The 21,882-nt window shown below is 38.3% G+C and overlaps 1 long non-coding RNA gene across 1 annotated transcript; it reads left to right on the top strand.

Annotated features, from left to right (window-relative positions):
• Positions 1–18,495: 18,495 nt before the first annotated feature.
• On the top strand, positions 18,496–21,513 carry LOC125491647 (uncharacterized). The gene is made up of 3 exons (XR_007268384.2): positions 18,496–18,826; positions 20,450–20,516; positions 21,268–21,513. It is a non-coding gene; the product is annotated as an uncharacterized LOC125491647 (long non-coding RNA).
• The last annotated feature ends 369 nt before the right edge of the window (positions 21,514–21,882 follow it).

Genomic DNA, 21,882 nt, shown 5'->3' on the forward strand with positions numbered 1-21,882 from the left:
GCAGGACGGTTTACTAATATCCTGAATGCTTTATCTTGCAAAAAAATGTCACTATTAGGCATGACCGTCTTCCTTCTCGGAATAAAAAGAGGATTTGTTAAATTCACTTAGTCCAAGAAGGGGTAGAGAGAGCCAAGACATAGTGACTAGTCAAATGAGATTAAGTTGGTCAGTATAAGTGTCAGTTTATGACCTTAGACCATTGACGGCTTGAACATCTTGGTTTGTTCTCTATTCTCAAACGAACAACACTATCACTTGCAAATTTACAAAAAAAAGGACAGGCCAGAAAGGGATCCGTCCAAAGATAGATATTAACGTTCGAAATTCTATCTTAAGCTATCTTAAGTGAATCGTTTCTTTAATCAAGGACGAGTAACTTCGTAACTTGGTGTTCAATTACATTTTTTATTTTATTCGTCCAGGTTTGAGAACGTCCAAAATTATGTTTTAGGTGAATCGTTTCCTTAATCAAGGACGAGAAATTTTGGTACTTGGGTATTCAGTTAAGTCTTGAATTTAGCTCGTCCATGTTTATTTAGCTCGCCCATGTTTATTCAGAATTGGGCAACGCAGATTCTCTGTAAGAAAAAAGTTGCAAGTAGAGATAATGATTGGAAATGTGATTTTGATATAAAATTCAAAAAGTATTACAACCTACTGGATTAAAAAAAAGAAAAACGGCTACGTACAAATTGACCTCCGGCCAAGATACAACAACAATGGTTCTTAAGGCTAAGAGTTCTATTCAACTGGGAGGTGGGTGTCATCAGCCTGAGTCTCTGGGTCGGCTGCCTCCTCCTCTTCTGCGTAGTTCGAAGACTCTTGAAAAACTTAAGGCTCCTCACCGGCCACCATGGCTCTGTGTTCGTATCGAGGAACGTCGTCAGCCTCGGCTAAAATTTCGAACACCTTCACAACCCATGTCTTATAGGTATAAATTACCTCATTAAGAGCCTCTTTGGCAGTGTTGAAGGCTTGAGCTGCCTCCTCTTTCAACTGATGGTTCTTCGCCCTTAAAAGGCAATGTTTCCTTCTAAGTTGAATCGTCGCCAGGAGGGCGGTATTCCTCTCATCCGTCAAGGCCAACTTCAAAGCATCCCTCTCATTCAAGAGCTCATTAAGGCGCATGAGATACTTCTTGTTGCCCGACTCCATCTCGGCCGAGCGCCTCTCCCAGGTTTCCCCAGATTAGCGACGTAGGATTTCCTGCTCAGCCATGTCGCGCGTGGCCTTGTCCCCGACCATTGTTGCATCTCGGATAAGTTGCTTCTTCTTTCCTACTAAGCAATCTAGCCCAGTCCTCTGTTATTATGCTGCGAGCAAAGAGCTGGAAAATGGAACATAAGAGCAAAATGTCAAGAGAATCATAAAAGAAATAAATCATTTCACAACTGTAAAAATATGGACAGCAGTGAAATATTTGTCATGCCTCATTAGCAAGCTGGGACATGTAGCCTACATGCCCAGATGAAGCGCCTCTTAAGCCTTTGAAGAGCTCTTGCTTGAGCTTCTCGCGATCGGTCGAAGTCATCCTGGCAAAAGCGGTTGAGGGTTCGTCATCCGATAAAATCGGTAAAGAGTTAGGAGCTGCTTCAGCTGCTCGTTTGCCTTTATTTGAAAGAGGAGAGTCGTCAGTGTTTCGGACGGGTATTACCACGGCTAATCTTTTGGATGGACTCATTGGACACCCGCCAACACGTAGGGTTTTAATAACTATGTTGGAGTAGTAGGACTCACCAGAAGACCGAGTAGCATATATGTAGCTAGGTGGCATTTGTGATACTAACCCTGTTACCGGCTCGGAGAAAGTCGAGTTGTCTTTAGCCGCGTCTGGCTGGGGGATTTGTTCTTCAGCCCCTTCAGTGTCTTCCAACAGAACAACTGTGTCCGGTTGTTTGTATGCTATAGAAGGCGTCAGGCTAACCTCCCCAACAAAAGGAATTATGGTTGTCTCCTCGACCTTAGGAGGAAGTTCGACTTTCGGCAAGGTTTTTCCGAAAGTCAAGAAAAAACAAGTTAGGAAAGCAAACGTCAAAAGAAAGAGAGTCGTCCATGGAAAAATAAAAGTTCAGTTCTTGGATGAAGCTTACCCAAGGAATGAGAGCGGCCAAGACCAGCTGATCCCTGATCATCAAGAAAGGTGACTTGTCCGGAAACCAACAAATTTGTTGGTTCCCAAATGAGGCTTACCCAAAGAAGGAGATTGGCCTCAAAAATCCTGGTCGCCTTTCAGTTGAAAGCAGGAATTGTCCGTAACTGAAAGTTACTCATCTAGTATCCATAAAGAATATTGGTTCCCTGACGAAGCCTGCTCAGAGAAGAAGACCGGCCTTCAGAAGCCTGGCCGCTTTTCAGTTTGGAACAAGATTCATCAGAAATTAAATGTGGTTTCTAGACGGGTAAGAATTAAGAAAGCAAGTCGGCCAAAGAGTTTTGGCCGGCTTGCATTCTAGAGAAGACTCCGTCCTAAGAAAGAAGGATTCCTAGGGACTATGACGACCAACATGGCCGCCCAAAAAAATAATAAAAATATAATAATAGTAACATTAAGCCTACCAAGGTATTCGTCCTCTTCTTTGAGCCGAATTTGTTGTACTCCTTTCACAAAGAACTTGTGAACATAGACATGCTGATGTCTCCCGTCCAAGATCTTTTTAGGACGGCTTTAGCAGGGGCTAAAAAAGACAAACAAAGTATTAATACAACAAAGTCCCCGGACGAAGATTTTTACATGAGGAATAAAATTATACCTCTATCTTCGGCACACTGCAAGCCAACAGCGATCAGGAAATTAACATCATAGAACATTTCCTTCAAAGGGATCTAGTTGGACGGACCCTTAAAGGAGGAATTGTTTAAGGCGAAATAGTCTGATATTTTGAAGTATTCTACCAGTTCCTCGGCCGAATCGTCCCCCATCTCTAGATAGGAAGTTGCTTGTCTTGTATTGGTGGGAGCCTGGCTAAAATAATGCCATCTTCTAGCCACTGCCTAGTGGGGGGGCTTGGACAAACAGAAACTCTGCCTTCTAAGTATGGATTTTGGAGGTCTTGTCCCACCCCGTCAAGAAGCCCTGACGATTGCAGACGCTAAACTAGACTCCATCCACCGTCTTGGGAACCTTAGATACATAATGTATCTGGGTAAAATCGGTTAATGAAGGGGTAATACCCTTTAATTTACAAATGGCCAAGAAGGTCAGTATATTTTGCTAGGAATTTGCGGATAGTTGATTATGACCGATGTTGTAGTGGTGAAGAAGGCGGTTGATAAATGGGTGAAGGGGAAATCTTAACATTGCGCCCAGAGTCAGTCGATAAACGGCAAAATGGCCGGACGGAGCACTCATGATGGTATCCTCTCTACCCGGCAGGACGAAAGAATACCCCGACATAGGAATTGCCATGGAGAAGTGCCTAAGGTTTGTACCTACTCGTCCTAACCAACTGTTGTTGGCTAAAATGAACCTAGGATCAAACAGAGGACCTAGGCAGGGTCGTATTTCTAGAAGAGGTGGTAGAAGGGTCGTCCAAGTCATTGGACGGATCTGATGCAACTTCTGCCTCATTCACCTCGTCCGTCGCCATGTCTTGTCTAGACGGACTGCCCTCAGAAGACCTCTTAGTAGTACTTTCCTACTGGACGCTTTCAGGGGAAGGAGTTTCTTGTGATGGTCGAGCGCTCTGCCCTTCACACTCCCCTTTCTCAGGGATTCGGCCGAATGACGCCTCCATTTCTGAGCTTGAGGCCGGGAGGTCTATTCCACGTCTTAGACGAGCGGTCTACTTGACGCGTGCCAGATTACCATGCACAGGTAAAGACTGGGTCGTTTGACTTTGCCGTCCATGTCCATAAAAATGAAATGCATGTCCGGCCAGAATAGGCCCAACTCTAGAATGTGTCGAAGATGGAAGGCTCTCTGTTTTAGTGTCAAGGCCAACCCTTAAGCGGTCAGTATTGTTCGGTGAACAAGATGAAACCATTTTTCTAAAAAAGAATGAAAAGAAAAACAAATATTGAGAACTAAAAGAGGGAAAGGGATACTTGTTAAGATTACTTGGACGGATCTAGCCCATACTCGTGTCCTTCCCTGCTGCCGAAAGTATAGGGGATAGAAAGGAAGATGGCTGAAAAGTATAATTCTCAGAATAAGAATTGTACAAGCCCACCTTTCTGGCCTAGTTTGTACTTAGGCCCGGCATCTCAAAAGGGCAGTTGCATAAAATTGGATGATGTGTATTCTCCAATAAATGCTTGCCACGTGTCATGATTTTATTGCTTAGTTAATCAGGTGCTCCCAAATAAGGGTGACCTTGGGGTACAGTAATTATTTCAGACACTATAAATAGTCATTGAAATCAGGAGAAAGGAACGTTTATTAAAGCAGGGTACTGTTATTCTGTCATAAAATATCTCTCTCTTTCTCTCTACTCTCTTTCTCTAAAAGTTTCTTTTTCTACTCTTGATACCTGACTTAAGCTTCGGAGGGAGAAATTCCACCCAAACCTCCAGGGTGGGTCCTTTTTTGCAGGTTTGAAGTGGAGCTCAGGTTCGGGTTATTTGAAGTTCATAGCTACGTAACAAATGGAAAGTAGGTGTAGTTTATTTTATGAGATTTCATGTGAGGCTATATTAGCCCAAGATTTGTGTAAAGATCTCTAAGTGATTTAATCCGACTAAAAATTATGTTTTAGATCATAAAAATTATGCATTTCAATTTTCGAAATTTATGATATGAAATATGGCATTAAGTATGTGGTACTTACCACTTAGCAACAGAAATTTAGTAGATCGAGTGTTCAAGATTTGTAATGTATTATCTTCAAAAACCTTTTAAAAGCCACCAACATTATAAATGACCTACTTTAGTCTTCAAGATAAATTTAAGAACAAAATTATGAGACGAAAAAATGATATCTTACAGTAGCTAAAATATAAATAATATGTGCTAGTGAACGTTAAAATATTATTATGTAAGTCCTTTCCAGAAAGTATCGATAAGAACTCATAACAATGTTTTTGAACCACTGTGTCTAAATTTGAAAACCTTCTAATTATTGATGTTATTTTGGTCAATCAAAATGTTATCTTGGTATCAAGTGGAAGGTATTTTTGACTTCTTTAAACAAATTATGCTTTTGCTCGTATTATATATTTTTTTTTCTAAGTAAGAAAGTATAATATAGATGACACCAAACAATTTACAGCCAATACATCTTCAGTAATAAGCAGCCCAACTAGGTTGGCCCCCTCACAAACTAAAGAGCAAAATTAAAACTGATTTCTATACATTTTCCATCTTCCTATCTATCCACAGTTGATTCCAGACTGCATCATTTCTCACCCACCAGATCCGGTACACCTGACCACTGAACACATCTGTAATAAACCTCTTTTGCACCCCTGTTCTTTTACTTTTTTGTATGTAGTGAATCTGCCTTTGAAAGTTCTGATGAGTAGAAGATAAACTCAACTAATTCTTCACTATTTTCGGGCACTGAGCAAAGTATGCACATTGAAAAAAATAGATGATTATGTGATTCAAGACCATTCTCACAGAGCATACAATGATTTGAATCCATCACTCCTATCCGGACTAAGATGTAAGAAGTTCTTAGCCTTTCATTAATCATAAGCCATCCAATTACTCTGTGTTTAGAAATAGAAAGCCTATTCCATATTAGTTTATCCCAGTGTATCACATTCTGCTCTCCTATCATCTTCTTGTATACTTGCTGAACTTTTTACTTATGCATATTCTTCAAATCTTGCTCACTATAAAGCAGCTTCATAATATTCTTCACCTTACAAATTTGCTTTTAATACCGGCAGCAATCTGAAGGAGGTTCATAGTCCCACCATCCAGCTTCCTTAATGTAAACCTCATGCATCCATTTCACCCATAAGTTGTCCTATTTAGTGGTGATGGCTCATACATACTTAGTAACAGCTGCCTTATTCCAGGTTTGTATTTGTCTGATTCCCAAACCCCCAGCTTGTTTAGGTGAACACACCCTTTCCCATCCTATGTTCCTAGATTTGCTGCTATTATAATCAACTGTCTAGAGAAAAGCTCTACATTTTTTTTTCAATCTCACTTAGGACAGCTTTGGGCATACTGAACGTTTGAGCCCAATATGGGTGAATGCTGATTAAGACAGAGTTAATCAGGTTTAGTCTTGCCATGTAGGACATATCTCTACTACTCAAGACTTTTATCCTAGTGCACATCTTATCAATAATGTCGTTGCATTCTGCTACCTTTATCTTCCTTGCACACACAGGGACTCCTAGATACTTGAAGGGAAGGTTATGAACAAAGCCCGTCACTGCCTTTATTCTTTGGATAATGTCTTAAGGCACTCCAACAGTATAATAACTTGATTTTTATTCACTTATTTGCAAGCCTGAAGAAGCTAAAAACAGTTTGAGAGCCTGGAGCGTAGTATATATTGTAGGAAATTCCCCAGCACAACATAGGTTGATGTCATCAGCAAACACCATGTGTGTTAACTTGCTTTGTTTGCACCTTGGATGAAACTTAAATAAAGGATGCTCTTCCATACTTCTCATTATCCTTGTTAGGTACTCCATACATATTACAAAGAGAAGAGGTGAGATGAGATCTCCTTGTCTCAAGCCTCTTTTAGAGCTAAAGTAGCCATGTATAGCACCATTCACCATAAGAGAGAATTTTGGAGTCCTAACATAAGTCATGATTAGCTTTATACACTTTTCTGGAAATTTAAGGGTTGCTAACATTTCTTCCAAGAAATCCCATTCTATTGTGTCATAAACTTTTTTTAGACCTAGTTTCATGATGCAACTAGGTTTGACGTTCTTCCTACCATAGTGTCTCACTAGATCTTGACAAACCATGATATTATGGGAAATGTATCTCTCTTTTATAAAGGCTCCCTAATTCTCTGCTATGATTTCAGGTAGAATCATATTAAGTCTATTACAGATTATTTTTGTGATACACTTATAAATAGCGTTACAACATGCAATGGGTCTGAATTCACTCACTGAACTAGGAAAATTCGCATTAGGAATGAGTGTTAAAATTGTAGCATTCAGTTCAGTTAGAATTTTACCACTATGAACAACATCCAATGTTGCCTGAGTGATTTCTGCTCCAACTATATCCCATGCATCTCGAAAAAAGTGTGTCCCATAGCCATCAGGACATGGACTCTTGTCACCTGGGATGGAAAAGAGAGCCTCCTTGACCTCCTGTGCTATGTAGGGGCTTTCTAGTAAGCGTATATGCTCCCTTTTATTCTGGCCCCTTCTCAATCACCACTCTCTTCACCTTTGTTTTATTCAGCATAGGAGAACCCAGACGTTGCTTGTAATAAGCTAGAAATGCCTGGTTTATAGCCTGAAGATTGTCTTGCCAATGACCATTCATGTCATTAATAGCATAAACAGTATTCTGGACTTTTCTTCTCTTTATTGATTGATGAAATAAGGATTTATTTTCCTCACCATCTTTACACCAGCTCATCTTTGCCTTTTGAGCTAGAAAAGCAAGAAAACTCTTGTGAATAAGCCTATAGCTCATGACAACTTGATACTCTTTACTTCTTAATAATTCATCTTGTAGACTCCTTTGCAACTCTTCTTGACAGGTAATCATTTTCTAATAAGCTAGCAAATGAACCCACGTGCTTGTGTTTGGTTCATGATTTTTGATTTTATTAAATATATTTTCATAAGAGTGTTATTGAAGTTTCCTTAAGCACCACAAACCATGTTACCGCTGACCCTAAGCTGATGAACCATTACCCACCTTGTCAATGATTTGGTAAGAGAAACTAGATTCCAAAAGCTTGAGTTAGTAATGTATATAATTGAGATATGTGTTCGTCTTGGAAAAGCTTGGATTTTCAAAAAGTTTGATTAAGAAAATTTTAGATTCAAAAATGTATTTGAATTTGTTTTCACGAAAAAGATATTATGTCTGAACAATGTGGAGACATGTCTTAACTTGCAAGCGCTGAACATTAGGGATGCATACCCCGAAATGTGGTAGAGGTCAATACCGAGTGTACGCCTTGTTGCGTGTGATGTTACTAAAACAAACTCCATTCAAGTAAGAGGATTTATGAGATTGAGAAAATGTGTTGTCAGAGTTCTTTGTGTTTTTTAAAACATGGGAAATTAGTTTTAAGATTTCTATGCGATTTAGAAAACGTATTTCCAGTTAATCATCGAATGGACTCATTTTTAAATATTATGCATGTGTTAATAACGTTAAGGTGAATTGTTTTCCTTCCCCAAGGTTTCTCAACCTTATCTTATAAATCTCTATCAGTTACTACTTAGTAATATTTAGTAAAATGCAAAATATATCTCGTTCATTTTCAGCACTATACTATTTTCTAGAATGAGTTGTGTTTACCAACATAAGTAGATATTGCTAGTTAAAATTATCCTGGTGGGGGCACATAGTTTATTATGCAGGGAATCCCGAGGTATGAAGTCAAGCAAACTTTAGGAATATGTAGTTAATGTGCTATGGCAGAGTCGAGTACCTTGAACATGACACTTGTTTAATGATTTATGAATTATTATCTATGATACTTTTAGTATTTTAATAATCATTTTCAACATAAATGTGTTTAAGTGCTTATTTTTATTGTTCCGACTCCAGCAGGTGACAGCCTCTACTACAAATAGTTCACGTGCTTCCATTAATTAGAACGCAGTATGATTAGTTTAGTTGTGGATAGTAGTGGACTGTTACATAGCCACACGTCATCATATATTATAATTTTAACATGATGCCACATGAGCTATAGCATGACGTTTATATGTATGTTCAATATCTAGATGCTATAACATATGGCTCCCCATTTATTCTCAAATAGTCATATCATAATATGTGACATGACACTTCTTACGAGCAAAAACATTGTAAGAGGTAGTCTTGAACTCTTAACCTCTCATTTAGTTTCTGCTTAGAAAATGAGTATGTTTATAGTATGCTGATTAGGTACTGGGACAGATCTCACTGTCCTAAGTCAATTGTCTGTACACCAGAATCCTTCAAAAGATGAGTTTAGACTGCCTCGGAGGTGGTTCCGGGATCGCCTCTCCGACGCTCAAGCCAGTTGATGATCAAGCTAGAGAGATAAAGTCTAGAGAGAGATGTTATGGTTTGAAATTCAATACATGTTCATTGATGAGGGAGCTGGTATTTATAGCGCTCCAAGATCCCAGTGTTGTAGCCTAAAAATCAGCGGCTACGATGATGACATGTGGCACCATCCTAGTCTTACATGTGGCATTCGATTATGAAAAGAAAGTACAAAGGTCTGCAGGTCATTTGGGCTAAAGTACACTTTTCTGAGGAAAAGTTGTACTAAAAAACTATCTTGTGGCCCTAAAATTGTACTTAGGCCCAATGCAAGAAAAGCCTGATTCAGCAATAGGGTAAATTGTACTCACCAATCAGCACTTGCCAAGTGTCATGATATTATTGCTTAGCCAATCAGATGGTCCCAAATTAGGGTGACATCAAGGTACATCAGTCATTTCAAACAGTATAAATAGTCCTTGAAATCAGGGGAAAGGTACGTTTTTCAGAGCATAGTACTGTTATTCTGCCATAAATTCTCTCTCTCTCTCCCTCTACTTTCTCTCTCTAAAAAGTTCCTTCATATCCCTGATATCTGACTTAAGCATCGAAGGGAGAAATACCACCCAAACCTCCAGGGTGGTCCCTTTTTTGCAGGTTGCTGATCAGAGTTCTGTACCGGGATCTGAGCCCAATCATTGTTGCACAAGTCTCCAAATCAAGAACCCGAAGTTGGGAGTTGTTGTATTAGTTTACCAGTTTTGCACTATGTAACATTTGGCGTCGTCTGTGGGGAGACGCAACAACGACGGATTATCACTCATCAAACACGGCAAGGAATAGAAGTTTCAGGGTTCAAGTAGAGGATATTGTGGATGACGAGAGGCCACCCCGAGGACGGGACAGGCAACATGCTGCCGTTCATCTTGAGGGAAGGACTATGACCCTTGTCATCCAGGAAAACCTTGATCGTCCAGTGTAACACCCCGTATTTTTATACCCGTTCAATAATTATCTGTATTAATTTATTTAATGAAAATGATTTCAGATTTCTTTTATTAAAAATATAATTTTTGACTAACTTTGACTTTACCTTTGAAGTGGTTAAAAAAAAACTGATTCCTAGATTTACTAGGTTACTACCTAATACTTATCACTATCTTATAAGTATAAGGAGAAAGAAAGGAAAAAAAAAAGGAAAAAGAAAGAGGGCAAAAGTTTAATATAGTTCCCCGTAGCCCTCCCCTTTAATGTCATTCATTCTTCATTCTTCATTCTTCATTGTTCTTTAATCACCTCCTTCTCCATCTATTTTCCTCTAATTCTTGATCCAACATCCTAATTTTACAAAGTTTGTTCAACTTTATCACAATTCAAACCTTCTTCTCATCTACCTTTTGTTATTACTTGAGTTTGTGGGTATTTCAAAGAAGCAAAACTTGACTTTTGATCTAGTGAATGTTTGGGGCGAAAATCAAATCAAAGGGGTGACTTTTGAGTCTTTTCTTGGGTAATTTATTTCACTGTTCAAGTAAGTTCTAACAATAGTCTTATGAGTTACTCTAAAATTTATTTATGTGAGGATTGTTTGTTAGTTGGCTAATCTGAAGTATTAGTCTGACGTTATAGATAAGTATGGATTTATAATTGTTGTGTTATACCCGTGAGTAGCTTTGACGCAACATTTGGTTTAGATAGTTGAAACAAGCAAAGAGATTCCTTTTGTTATATAATCAAACTATCTAGTTTGTTTTGCTGCTTTGACGAGGTATTGTGGCAAGAATGTATGTTTTGCTTATTTCGGACTTAGTTGTGCAGCTTTGTGTATTTTTCTTTTTGTCTTGAAGAATAGAATAATCTTGCTATGTTATGAGTGTCTTGGCAGTAGTTTAGTTATGTTGTATCAGGGTTGATTATTTTGCCCTTTAATCTAATTAGTTGTCTAAGTTACTTGCTTATTGTGTTGTTGGGTGATATTGTTAGTGATAAAATATTAATGAGTTAGTGTTGTATGGTTATATGTGGTTATGTTCTTTCGACTCAGTTGAGTCGTTTGAGAAAAAATCAATTAAATTTCATCATCTAAGTTGTGTCATTTAGGGGATTATGTAAAGTATGGTCAAGTGACTCATACTATATTATTATATTGTAGATTGCGGGTTCGTAGAGGAACCTTTTTGACTTGAGATTGAGGTACATTGACTGTGTTTGCTACTAAGGTAAGATTTCTTACTGTGCTTGTACAGATGAGTTGAGAAACTGTTTTATAATGTTTTGGAAATTTATTTTTTTACAATGAGATTGTTTTATGAAGTTTATACGTTGAGATTTAAATGGTTCTCGATATTTATATTGAAACAGTTTATGAGATTATTCATAAGATTTATATTAAAAGGAGGAAGTTCCTCAATGTTACCAAGTTGAGATTTTGAAAGGAGGAAGTTCCTCACCCTTACGAGGGTTTATAGAGTTTTATTGTGGGGTTGCCGGTAAGCGGTATTCTCCGAGTTTGGAAGTATGTTGAGTTAACAGTGTCTCAACAATATATTTTAGTAGTTGGGTGTATGTTGATCAATACACTTGCCATTAGTCTTCCTTCTTGGTTCGTTATCAAGTTAGGGGTATGCATACTAGGGACTTTAGTGTTTACCTTGTCTAGTGAGCCTAGCTAGGTCATTAGATTTTTATTTATTACTTCCTACTCACAGACTACGAAAGGTTATACTTGAAAGTTTTACATAATAGTTCAGAAAGAAATAAAGATTGGATTTGAAGGGTGTTAGAAAATTAATATTATATATATATATATATAATCTGTACAACTTTTAAACGAATTTGTAAGATATTCCTTTATATCTTACCTGCACATTGAATGGTTTTGTTGTATTACAGTATTAAATCTTGCTCAGCCTTTGGCTGATACTACAGTGTTTAATGTGCAGGGACTTGAAGATAGTTAGCTCCAGTTGGGTTAAATAGTGCGTTAAATCCCTTTTTATTTAATAGGACTTTAAAAGACTTCCACTGTTATTTATTTGACTATAAGATTTATATTCTGGTTTGTAATAATTATTTTACATTCTATTTAGTTGGTTTGTAATAATTAGTTAAAACTTTTGGTTATTGTTTTAATTAGAACCATTAGCCTTGCGGTTGTTATTAATAATTATCGCGGCGTATCACCTTTGGATTTCCGAGTTTATTTATATTAAGTTGTTTTTAAAAGTATTGGAAATTCAGGGTTGTTACAGTTGGTAATCAGAGCTTAGCTTACTAAGAGTTTCTTAAGACGACTTTAAATAAGAATAGGTGAATAAACTTATTAAAATTGAAAAGCCGTTGTGAGGAAGTGATATGGGAAGACAAGGAATTATACTGTTATGAGCTGATGATATATACTTCTCTTTTCATTTTCTTACTTGATTTATTTATATTCATTTTCTTTTCCCTCTTTTGTTAAGAATTATTTGGTAGGGGTGAATCCTTTTTGGTTTATCTTTGTTTCGATTGTGTTTTTAAGATGATGCGTAGACACGCGCGTGCCTGAAACTCAAGCTCGAATCTTATGATGCGCGAGATAGCTCAATCCACTCGAGCCTTAACTAATGCTATGGAAAAACTTGCCGAGGCTCAAGCTGCTGCCCTTAATACTCCTGTTACACCTGTTGTTGGCAACGTTAGTTCAAAAACCATTGTGATTTCTAAAGCAATTGACCAGAAGAAACCTTCTTCTTTTGATGGTAAGGGTGACCCTACCAAGATGGAGAACTGGATTAGAGAATTTGACAAAATTTTTACCACTCTCCAAGTCCCGAATGAGATGAGGGTTGATGCTGCTGCCTATTATCTGGTTGAGGATGCTGATATTTGGTGGACTCATAACAAGTTTGAGCTGACTACTAAGGTGATTGTGGATGAGGAATGAGAAGAGCTCATGGAAGAGAGAGAGTTTGGTTGGACTGAGTTCAAGAAGGCGATTCGTGATGAGTTCTTTCCAGCCCATATGAGGAAGAGAAAGAGGACGGAGTTTAATGATCTCGTGCAGGGAGATATGTCAGTTCATGAGTTCTATGTGAAATTCCAGGAGTTGGCTCATTTTGCTAAGGGGTTAGTTCCTAATGAGCAGGAGAGAGCGGTGAAATTCGAGGAGAAGTTAAACCCCGATCTTCATTCTAGGATGGGAGCTGGTGAGTATGCCACAGTGAAGGAGGTGTATACTCGTGCTTGTAATGCTGAGAGGATTAAGGAAAGAAGAGTAGCTGCAAAGAAGTTGAAATCCACTCCAGCAGGGTCTACTCAGGCGACAGAAAAGGTTGACACATCTAGTTCCACTGGTTACAACAAAGGCAGAGGGGGTTTCAATAAAAACCGAAACTTTGAGAACCGTGATTCTGGTGGTAACTATAACAAGGGAGGTTCCAGTCAGCATTATTGAAAGGACAACCAGAACTCCACTCCTTCCCGTAGCCAGCCCCAAGTTCAGATTTTCTATTGCAAACGTTGTAGTGAGAATCACCCTAGCAAGGATTGTGATGGTAATTTGGTGGAGTGTAATCACTGTGGGAGGAAAGGGCATCGTGCTTATGAATGCTTTAGTAACCCTAGATCGAGGAACTTCAGGCCTGAGATGAGTTTGAGGAATGGGGCACAAGTAGATAAGAGACCCCAAAATGGTAACAGTCGTCCTGCTCTTTCTAGACCAGGGAATGTTGCACCTAATCGCAATGGAGGGACTGCAAATGCTACTCAAGGACATAGAGGTGATGTGAGGAGGAACACTGGACAGGTTCATGTGATGAACCAGACTGAGGCAAACACCAAGAGGAACCTGGTCACTGGTACTTTTTCTATTCATTCGATGTCCGTTTATGTGCTATTTGATTCTGGTGCTTCTCATTCTTTTGTGTCTAAACCTCTTGCGAAAAAGTCAGGGTTAGAGAACTCTAGAACTTGTGATGTAGATATCTCTATTCCTTCTGGTGTGATCATAACTTGTAATAACTTGTATCCAGATGTCCCTATTATGTGTGGTAGTACCACCCTAGTAGCTGATTTGATAGCTTTTCCTTTGCATGATTTCACTAGTAGAATAAATGCTATTTGCTGCGGTTAAAAACTGCCCTATTGCTGCGTTTTTGGGCGCGCAGCAATTAAGGGCGCAGCAATAGGTAATTAATATATTGCTGCGGTTTTAAACCGCAGCAATATTTGACATATATTGCTGCGGTTTTAAGTACAAAACCGCAGCAATATTAGTATTTTAGATTAAAATAGTACAACATATATTGCTGCGGTTTTTTACTTAAAACCGCAGCAATATACGTTGGGCAGGAAAAAAATTTTTTTTTTTATTTTGACATCAGATTTGGAAAATAAAAAGGTTGAAATAAAATAAAACATTACTTATTGAAACTAATGACAACAAGTTATTATATAAAATTCAAAAACATAAAAAAAACACAAATAAAAAAAACATATTATGTTATTACTTTTTTTGAAGGCAGATTATAAAAAATCTGCTATGTAACTTCAAAAAATAAAAGAACAAATTTATACTATAAATATAATAAGATAATACAATAAAACACTAGATTTGAAAATATTACAACAACAATAACCAAAATAACAACAATTACAAAAATAATAGAAAATAATAACAGAAAAAAAAACACAAAATTCTGAAAAAATAATCTAAAAAAGAAACCGACGACGGAACGATCTGAACGGCCCAAGAAGGTCGTCGACTAGCGCGAGGTTGGGCTTTCTTTGTCTCGATCTGAACGGCCGACGACGGATTAACTTCGACCGACGAAGCAATCGAACAGCCGACGACGGAACGACTTCGACCGACGAAGAAATCAAACATGCAACGAGGGGACGACTTCGACCGACGAAGAAATCGAACAGCCGACGAAGGAATGACTTCGACCGACGAAGAATTCGAACAGCCGACGAAGATTTCGGAAAGCCGATGAAGAAATCGAACAGCCCACAATGAAAACGACGAAGAAATGGAAAAGCCGACTAAGAAATCTAACATCCGACGAAGAAAACGAGATAGATCTCATAAAATCACCCAATTTGAGAATTGATGTGTTGTAACATTCGAAGAATTGAGATGAGAGGCGAAAAATTGAGAGTGAGAGGGGAGAGAGAGAGGCGAAAAATTGAGAGTGAGAGGGGAGAGAGAGAGGCGTGAGAGGAGAGAGAGAGAGGCGTGAGAGGAGAGAGAGAGGAGAGGGAGTTGAAAAACGGCCGAGAGAAAAAAAAAGAGGTTGAGAGATAAGGAACCCTAATAGCATACTTTTAATATTTGACAAAGCCCAAACCCGCGCGTTCTTTTTTTTTAAAAAAAAAAGCATACAATATTGCTGCGGTTTTTGGCGGGAAACCGCAGCAATATATTTTAAAAATATTATTTTTTATATTGCTGCGGTTTCCCGCCCAAAACCGCAGCAATATTAGTCTTTCCTGGCCCCACATTTTTTTCAAAATGCATCCGTTGAACCATATTGCTGCGGTTTTGGGCGGGAACCGCAGCAATATAGTTATTTTCTATTTTTTCTTTTTTTTTGCGTGTAATATTGCTGCGTATAGGTAAAACCGCAGCAATATCACCGCAGCAAATAGCATTTATTCTACTAGTGTTTTGATGTAATTCTAGGGATGGATTGGCTTAGTAGGCATAAAGCCAAGATAGATTGTGAGAAACAAAAGGTGTCTGTAGTTGGTCCTAGTGGAGTCCATGAGTTTTATAGAGGGTCTTCTTTGAAAATCATTTCTGCGTTGACTCTAAAATCCTATTTGAGGAAGGGTTGTCCTATGTACTTGTGCCATGTTCACGACACTAGTAAGGAAGAGCAACGTGTTGAGGATGTTCGTATTGCTAGTGAGTTTGTAGATGTTTTTCCTGATGATATTCCTGGCATGCCTCCGAGACGTGATGTTGAGTTTAGTGTTGACTTGATGCCTGGAGCTGGACCTATTTCTAAGCCTCCTTATAGAATGGCTCCTGCTGAAATGAAAGAACTTAAGGCTCAATTAGAAGAGTTGCTTGATAAGAGCTACATTCGGCCTAGTGTATCCCCATGGGGTGCACCTGTTTTGTCTGTGAAGAAGAAGGATGGGATTTTTCGTCTATGCATTGATTATAGAGAGCTCAACAATGTTAATGTGAAAAACAAGTACCCCTTGCCAAGAATAGATGATTTGTTTGATCAGTTGGTGGGAGCTGGAGTTTTCTCGAAGATTGAACTGGATACCATCAACTTCGTATTGTAGTGAATGATATTCCTAAGACAGCTTTCAGAACTCGCTATGGGCCCTATGAGTTTACAGTTATGCCCTTTGGGTTGACTAATGCTCCAGCAGTGTTCATGACTTGACTAATGCTTACCACGCAGTGTTCAGCCGTACCTGGATAAGCTTGTGGTGGTGTTCATAGATGATATGCTGATTTATTCAAAGGATGCTAGTGAGCATGAAGAGCATCTTCGCACTGTTTCTGCAGGTCTTGAGGAGAATAAGTTGTATGCTAAGTTCTCCAAGTGCGAATTCTGGCTGGAGAAAGTTGCTTTTCTTGGTCATATCATTTCTAGGGAGGGTTCTCAGTTGATCCATCAAAGATCCAAGCTGTTTCAGAATGGCCTACTCCAAAGAGTGTGACTGAGATTCGCAGTTTCCTTGGCTTGGCAGGTTATTATAGGAGGTTTGTGAAGGACTTCTCGAAAATAGCTCGTCCATTGACTGCATTGATGAGGAAGGATACTAGTATCGTTGGGATGATGATTGTGAGAAGGCATTCCAGATTTTGAAGGAGCGTCTCACCACAGCTCCTGTGTTGACCTTACCTGATGGTAACCTTGAGTACGAAGTGTTCACAGATGCTTCGAAGAATGGCTTGGTTGTGTGCTTATGCAAGATAAAAAGGTTGTTGCTTACGCCTCTAGGCAATTGAAGAACCGTGAGTTGAATTATCCGACGCATAATCTAGAATTGCTAGCTGTTGTTTTTCACTTAAGATCTGGCGTCATTATCTGCTTGGCACATCATTCAAGATATTTTCAGATCACAAGAGTCTGAAATACATCTTCACTCAGAGAGAGCTGAACATGAGGCAGAGGAGATGGTTAGAGCTATCAAGGATTATGATATGGAGATTCAATACCATGAGGGTAAGGCTAATGTTGTGCAGATGCACTTAGTAGGAAATCTTCTCACTGTTTGCAGACCATGCGTTCGAGGAATCGTCTTCGAGAGGAGTTTCAAAATCTTGATGTGGAGATAGTGCAATTGGGAGCTCAGCTTAACTCTCTTATGATTCAGTCCACTTTGTATGATGAGATCAAGAAAGCTCAAGTACATGATCAATTCTTAAAGGACAAGCAAGCTAATGAGCCTGTCAATTTCAAGTGGCTGAGGATGGTAGCGTGAGATTCAAGGGGAGATGGTGTGTTCCTAATGTTCCTGAGTTGAAGGAAAAGATCTTAGAAGAAGCTCATTCAGCACAATATTCAGTTCATCCTGGAGGGGATAAGATGTACAAGGATCTTAAGCAGACGTTTTGGTGGCCGCATATGAAGACGGATGTTGCTAAGTATGTCTCGAGATGCTTGACTTGTCAGAAGGTCAAGAGTGAGCACAAGAGGCCTCAGGGGATGATTCAGCCTTTAGAGGTTCCTACATGGAAATGGGACTCGATCTCAATGGATTTCGTTTGTGGACTTCCGAGGACACCAAAGGGGAATAATATGATTTGGGTTATTGTGGATCGTCTTACCAAGTCTGCTCATTTCGTTCCCATGAAGGATACTTGGAAGCATGAACGATTGGCTACTGCTATAGAGAGCACGTGATTAGACTTCATGGTGTTCCGAGTGATATTGTTTCGGAAGGATCGCAGATTCTTGTCTAACTCTTGGCAGAAGCTTCAGGAAGCTTTGGGGACTAAGTTGAAGATGAGTACAGCTTTTCATCCTGCTACAGATGGTCAGACGGAGCGCACTATTCAAACATTGGAAGATATGTTGAGGGCTTGTGCCTTAGAGTTTCAGGGATCTTGGGAGGATAAGCTTGATTTGATTGAGTTCTCATATAATAACAACTATTATTCTACCATTCAGATGGCACCATTTGAAGCTTTGTATGGTAGGCGTTGTCGTACTCCTTTGTGTTGGAGTGATATTGGTGAGTCGGTTGTGATTGGTCCAGAGATGATTCAGGAGACTGTTGAGCAGGTCAAGCTCATCCAGCAGAAAATGAAGGCGGCGCAAGATAGACAGAAGAGCTATGGTGATAAGCATCGTCGCCATGAGGAGTTTCAGGTGGGAGAGAAGGTGTTGCTTAGGTTCTCCTATGAAAGGAGTTATGAGATTTGGGAAGAAGGGCAAGTTGAGCCCTAAGTTCATTGGCCCGTATGAGATTCTGGGAGAATAGGAGAGGTGGCTTATAGATTGGCATTGCCGCCAGGCGTTGATCGTGCGCATAACGTGTTCCATGTTTCTCAGTTGCGGCGATACATTAGTGACCCTTCGCATGTGCTACAGCCAGAGCTCTCCAGTTAGATGATAACATGACTTATGAGGAGTTTCCAGTTCAGATTCTAGATCACAAAGTTCGTAAGACTCGCAAAGGTGAGACAAAGATGTGAAGGTGTTGTGGTCAAACCACAACTCGGAGGAGTCTACTTGGGAAGCTGAGGATGCGATGCGTCTTAAGTATCCCCATCTCTTCACTCAGGTAACACTTTTAGTTACGAGGACGTAACTCCATTTTAAGGGGGGTAGAATTCATAATAATTTTATAGATGTGTGATTGAAAGTTATATGATAAAGTTTGTGCATGTGTGATTGAAAGTTTTATGATAAAGCTTCGATGTGTCCAACTCCCTACTTGTTATATTACGATGATCCCTATGATAAAGTTCGTGGGCTATTTTCAGAAATAAGAGTAAAAGTTTGATCATTTGAGTAATACTTTAAGTTTCGGGACGAAACTTATTTTAAGGAGGGTAGATTGTAACACCGTATTTATTCGTATTTTTTATACCCGTTCAATAATTATCTGTATTAATTATTTATGGAAAATGTTTTCAGATTTCTTTATTAAAAATATATTTTTTTTACTAACTTTGACTTTACCTTTGAAGTGGTTCAAAAAAAAAATTGATTCCTAGATTTACTAGGTTACTACCTAATACTTATCACTATCTTATAAGTATAAGGAGAAAGAAATAAAAAAAAAGAGGGCAAAAGTTTTATATAGTACCCCGTAGCCCTCCCCTTTAATGTCATTCATTCTTCATTCTTTATTGTTCTTTATTCACCTCCTGCTCCATCTATTTTCCTCTAATTCTTGATCCACCATCCTAATTTTATAAAGTTTGTTCAGCTTTATCACAATTCAAACCTTCTTCTCATCTACCTTTTGTTATTACTTGAGTTTGTGGGAATTTCAAAGAAGGAAAACTTGGCTTTTGATCTAGTGAACGTTTGGGGCGAAAATCAAATCAAAGGGGTGACTTTTGAGTCTTTTCTTGGTTAATTTATTTCACTGTTCCAGTAAGTTCTAACTTATAATTTCAATTTCGAATTTAAGTTTCATTTAAGTTTCAAAGTTTGGGTATTGTTAAATTAGGATTCTTGAGTAAATTAATTTGGGGAAAATTTATGTTAAACCAAATTTGTATAACTGTTTCGTGCTTGATGTTTATTTTGATTTGTATCATGTTTTCGAGTTTAAATTACACCAAACAATAGTCTTATGAGTTACTCTAAAATTTATTTATGTGAGGATTGTTTGTTAGTTGGCTAATCTGAAGTATTAGTCTGAAGTTATAGATAAGTATGGATTTATAATCGTTGTGTTATACCCGTGAGTAGCTTTGACGCAACATTTGGTTTAGATAGTTGAAACAAGCAAAGAGATTCCTTTTGTTATATAATCAAACTATCTAGTTTGTTTTGCTGCTTTGACGAGGTATTGTGGCAAGAATGTATGTTTTGCTTATTTCGGACTTAGTTGTGCAGCTTTGTGTATTTTTCTTTTTGTCTTGAAGAATAGAATAATCTTGCTATGTTATGAGTGTCTTGGCAGTAGTTTAGTTATGTTGTATCAGGGTTGATTATTTTGCCCTTTAATCTAATTAGTTGTCTAAGTTACTTGCTTATTGTGTTGTTGGGTGATATTGTTAGTGATAAAATATTAATGAGTTAGTGTTGTATGGTTATATGTGGTTATGTTCTTTTGACTCAGTTGAGTCGTTTGAGAAAAAATCAATTAAATTCCATCATCTAAGTTGTGTCATTTAGGGGATTATGTAAAGTATGGTCAAGTGACTCATACTATATTATTATATTGTAGATTGCGGGTTCGTAGAGGAACCTTTTTGACTTGAGATTGAGGTACATTGACTGTGTTTGCTACTAAGGTAAGATTTCTTACTGTGCTTGTACAGATGAGTTGAGAAACTGTTTTATAATGTTTTGGAAATTTATTTTTTTACAATGAGATTGTTTTATGAAGTTTATACGTTGAGATTTAAATGGTTCTCGATATTTATATTGAAAGAGTTTATGAGATTATTCATAAGATTTATATTAAAAGGAGGAAGTTCCTCAATGTTACCAAGTTGAGATTTTGAAAGGAGGAAGTTCCTCACCCTTACGAGGGTTTATAGAGTTTTATTGTGGGGTTGCCGGTAAGCGGTATTCTCCAAGTTTGGAAGTATGTTGGGTTAACAGTGTCTCAACAATATATTTTAGTAGTTGGGTGTATGTTGATCAATACACTTGCCATTAGTCTTCCTTCTTGGTTCGTTATCAAGTTAGGGGTATGCATACTAGGGACTTTGGTGTTTACCATGTCTAGTGAGCCTAGCTAGCTCATTAGATTTTTATTTATTACTTCCTACTCACAGATTACGAAAGGTTATATTTGAAAGTTTTACATAATAGTTCAGAAAGAAAGAAAGATTGGATTTGAAGGGTGTTAAAAAGTTAATATTATATATATATATATATATATATATATATATATATATAAATATATAATCTGTACAACTTTTAAACGAATTCGTAAGATATTCCTATATATCTTACCTGCACATTGAATGGTTTTGTTTTATTACAGTATTAAATCTTGCTCAGCCTTTGGCTGATACTACAGTGTTTAATGTGCAGGGACTTGAAGATAGTTAGCTCCAGTTGGGTTAAAGAGTGCGTTGGATCCCTTTTTATTTAATAGGACTTTAAAAGACTTCCGCTGTTATTTATTTGACTATAAAATTTATATTCTGGTTTGTAATAATTATTTTACATTCTATTCAGTTGGTCTGTAATAATTAGTTAAAACTTTTGGTTATTGTTTTAATTAGAACCATTAGCCTTGCGGTTGTTATTAATAATTATCGCGGCGTATCACCTTTGGATTTCCGAGTTTATTTATATTAAGTTGTTTTTAAAAGTATTGGAAATTCAGGGTTGTTACATCCAGTGACAACTGGTCACTTAGAGACTGTCTTAAACGACTTCCAGACCAGAATGGTCGCTGTTATGGAAGAGCAGATCAAGAACAATATGTTGTTCTTTCAGATAAGTCCAGGGGGAGAGGCTGCTGAGCCGCTCAAAGGAAGATCTCAAGAAGGTCGTCCAGGGACCAGCCGACCACCACGGCCAGAGTTGTCCAGGCCACCTTCTAAGGGTAAGAAGCCAGCTGTTAGCTAGTCAAGGAGGAAGATGGACTGGAAGCTGGTAGTCCGTCCAGGAGATAATATTCCTCCCACTGGGCACAAGATG

The sequence above is a fragment of the Beta vulgaris genome, chromosome 1 (assembly GCF_026745355.1).
Source record: "Beta vulgaris subsp. vulgaris cultivar EL10 chromosome 1, EL10.2, whole genome shotgun sequence".
Lineage (NCBI taxonomy): Eukaryota > Viridiplantae > Streptophyta > Magnoliopsida > Caryophyllales > Amaranthaceae > Beta > Beta vulgaris.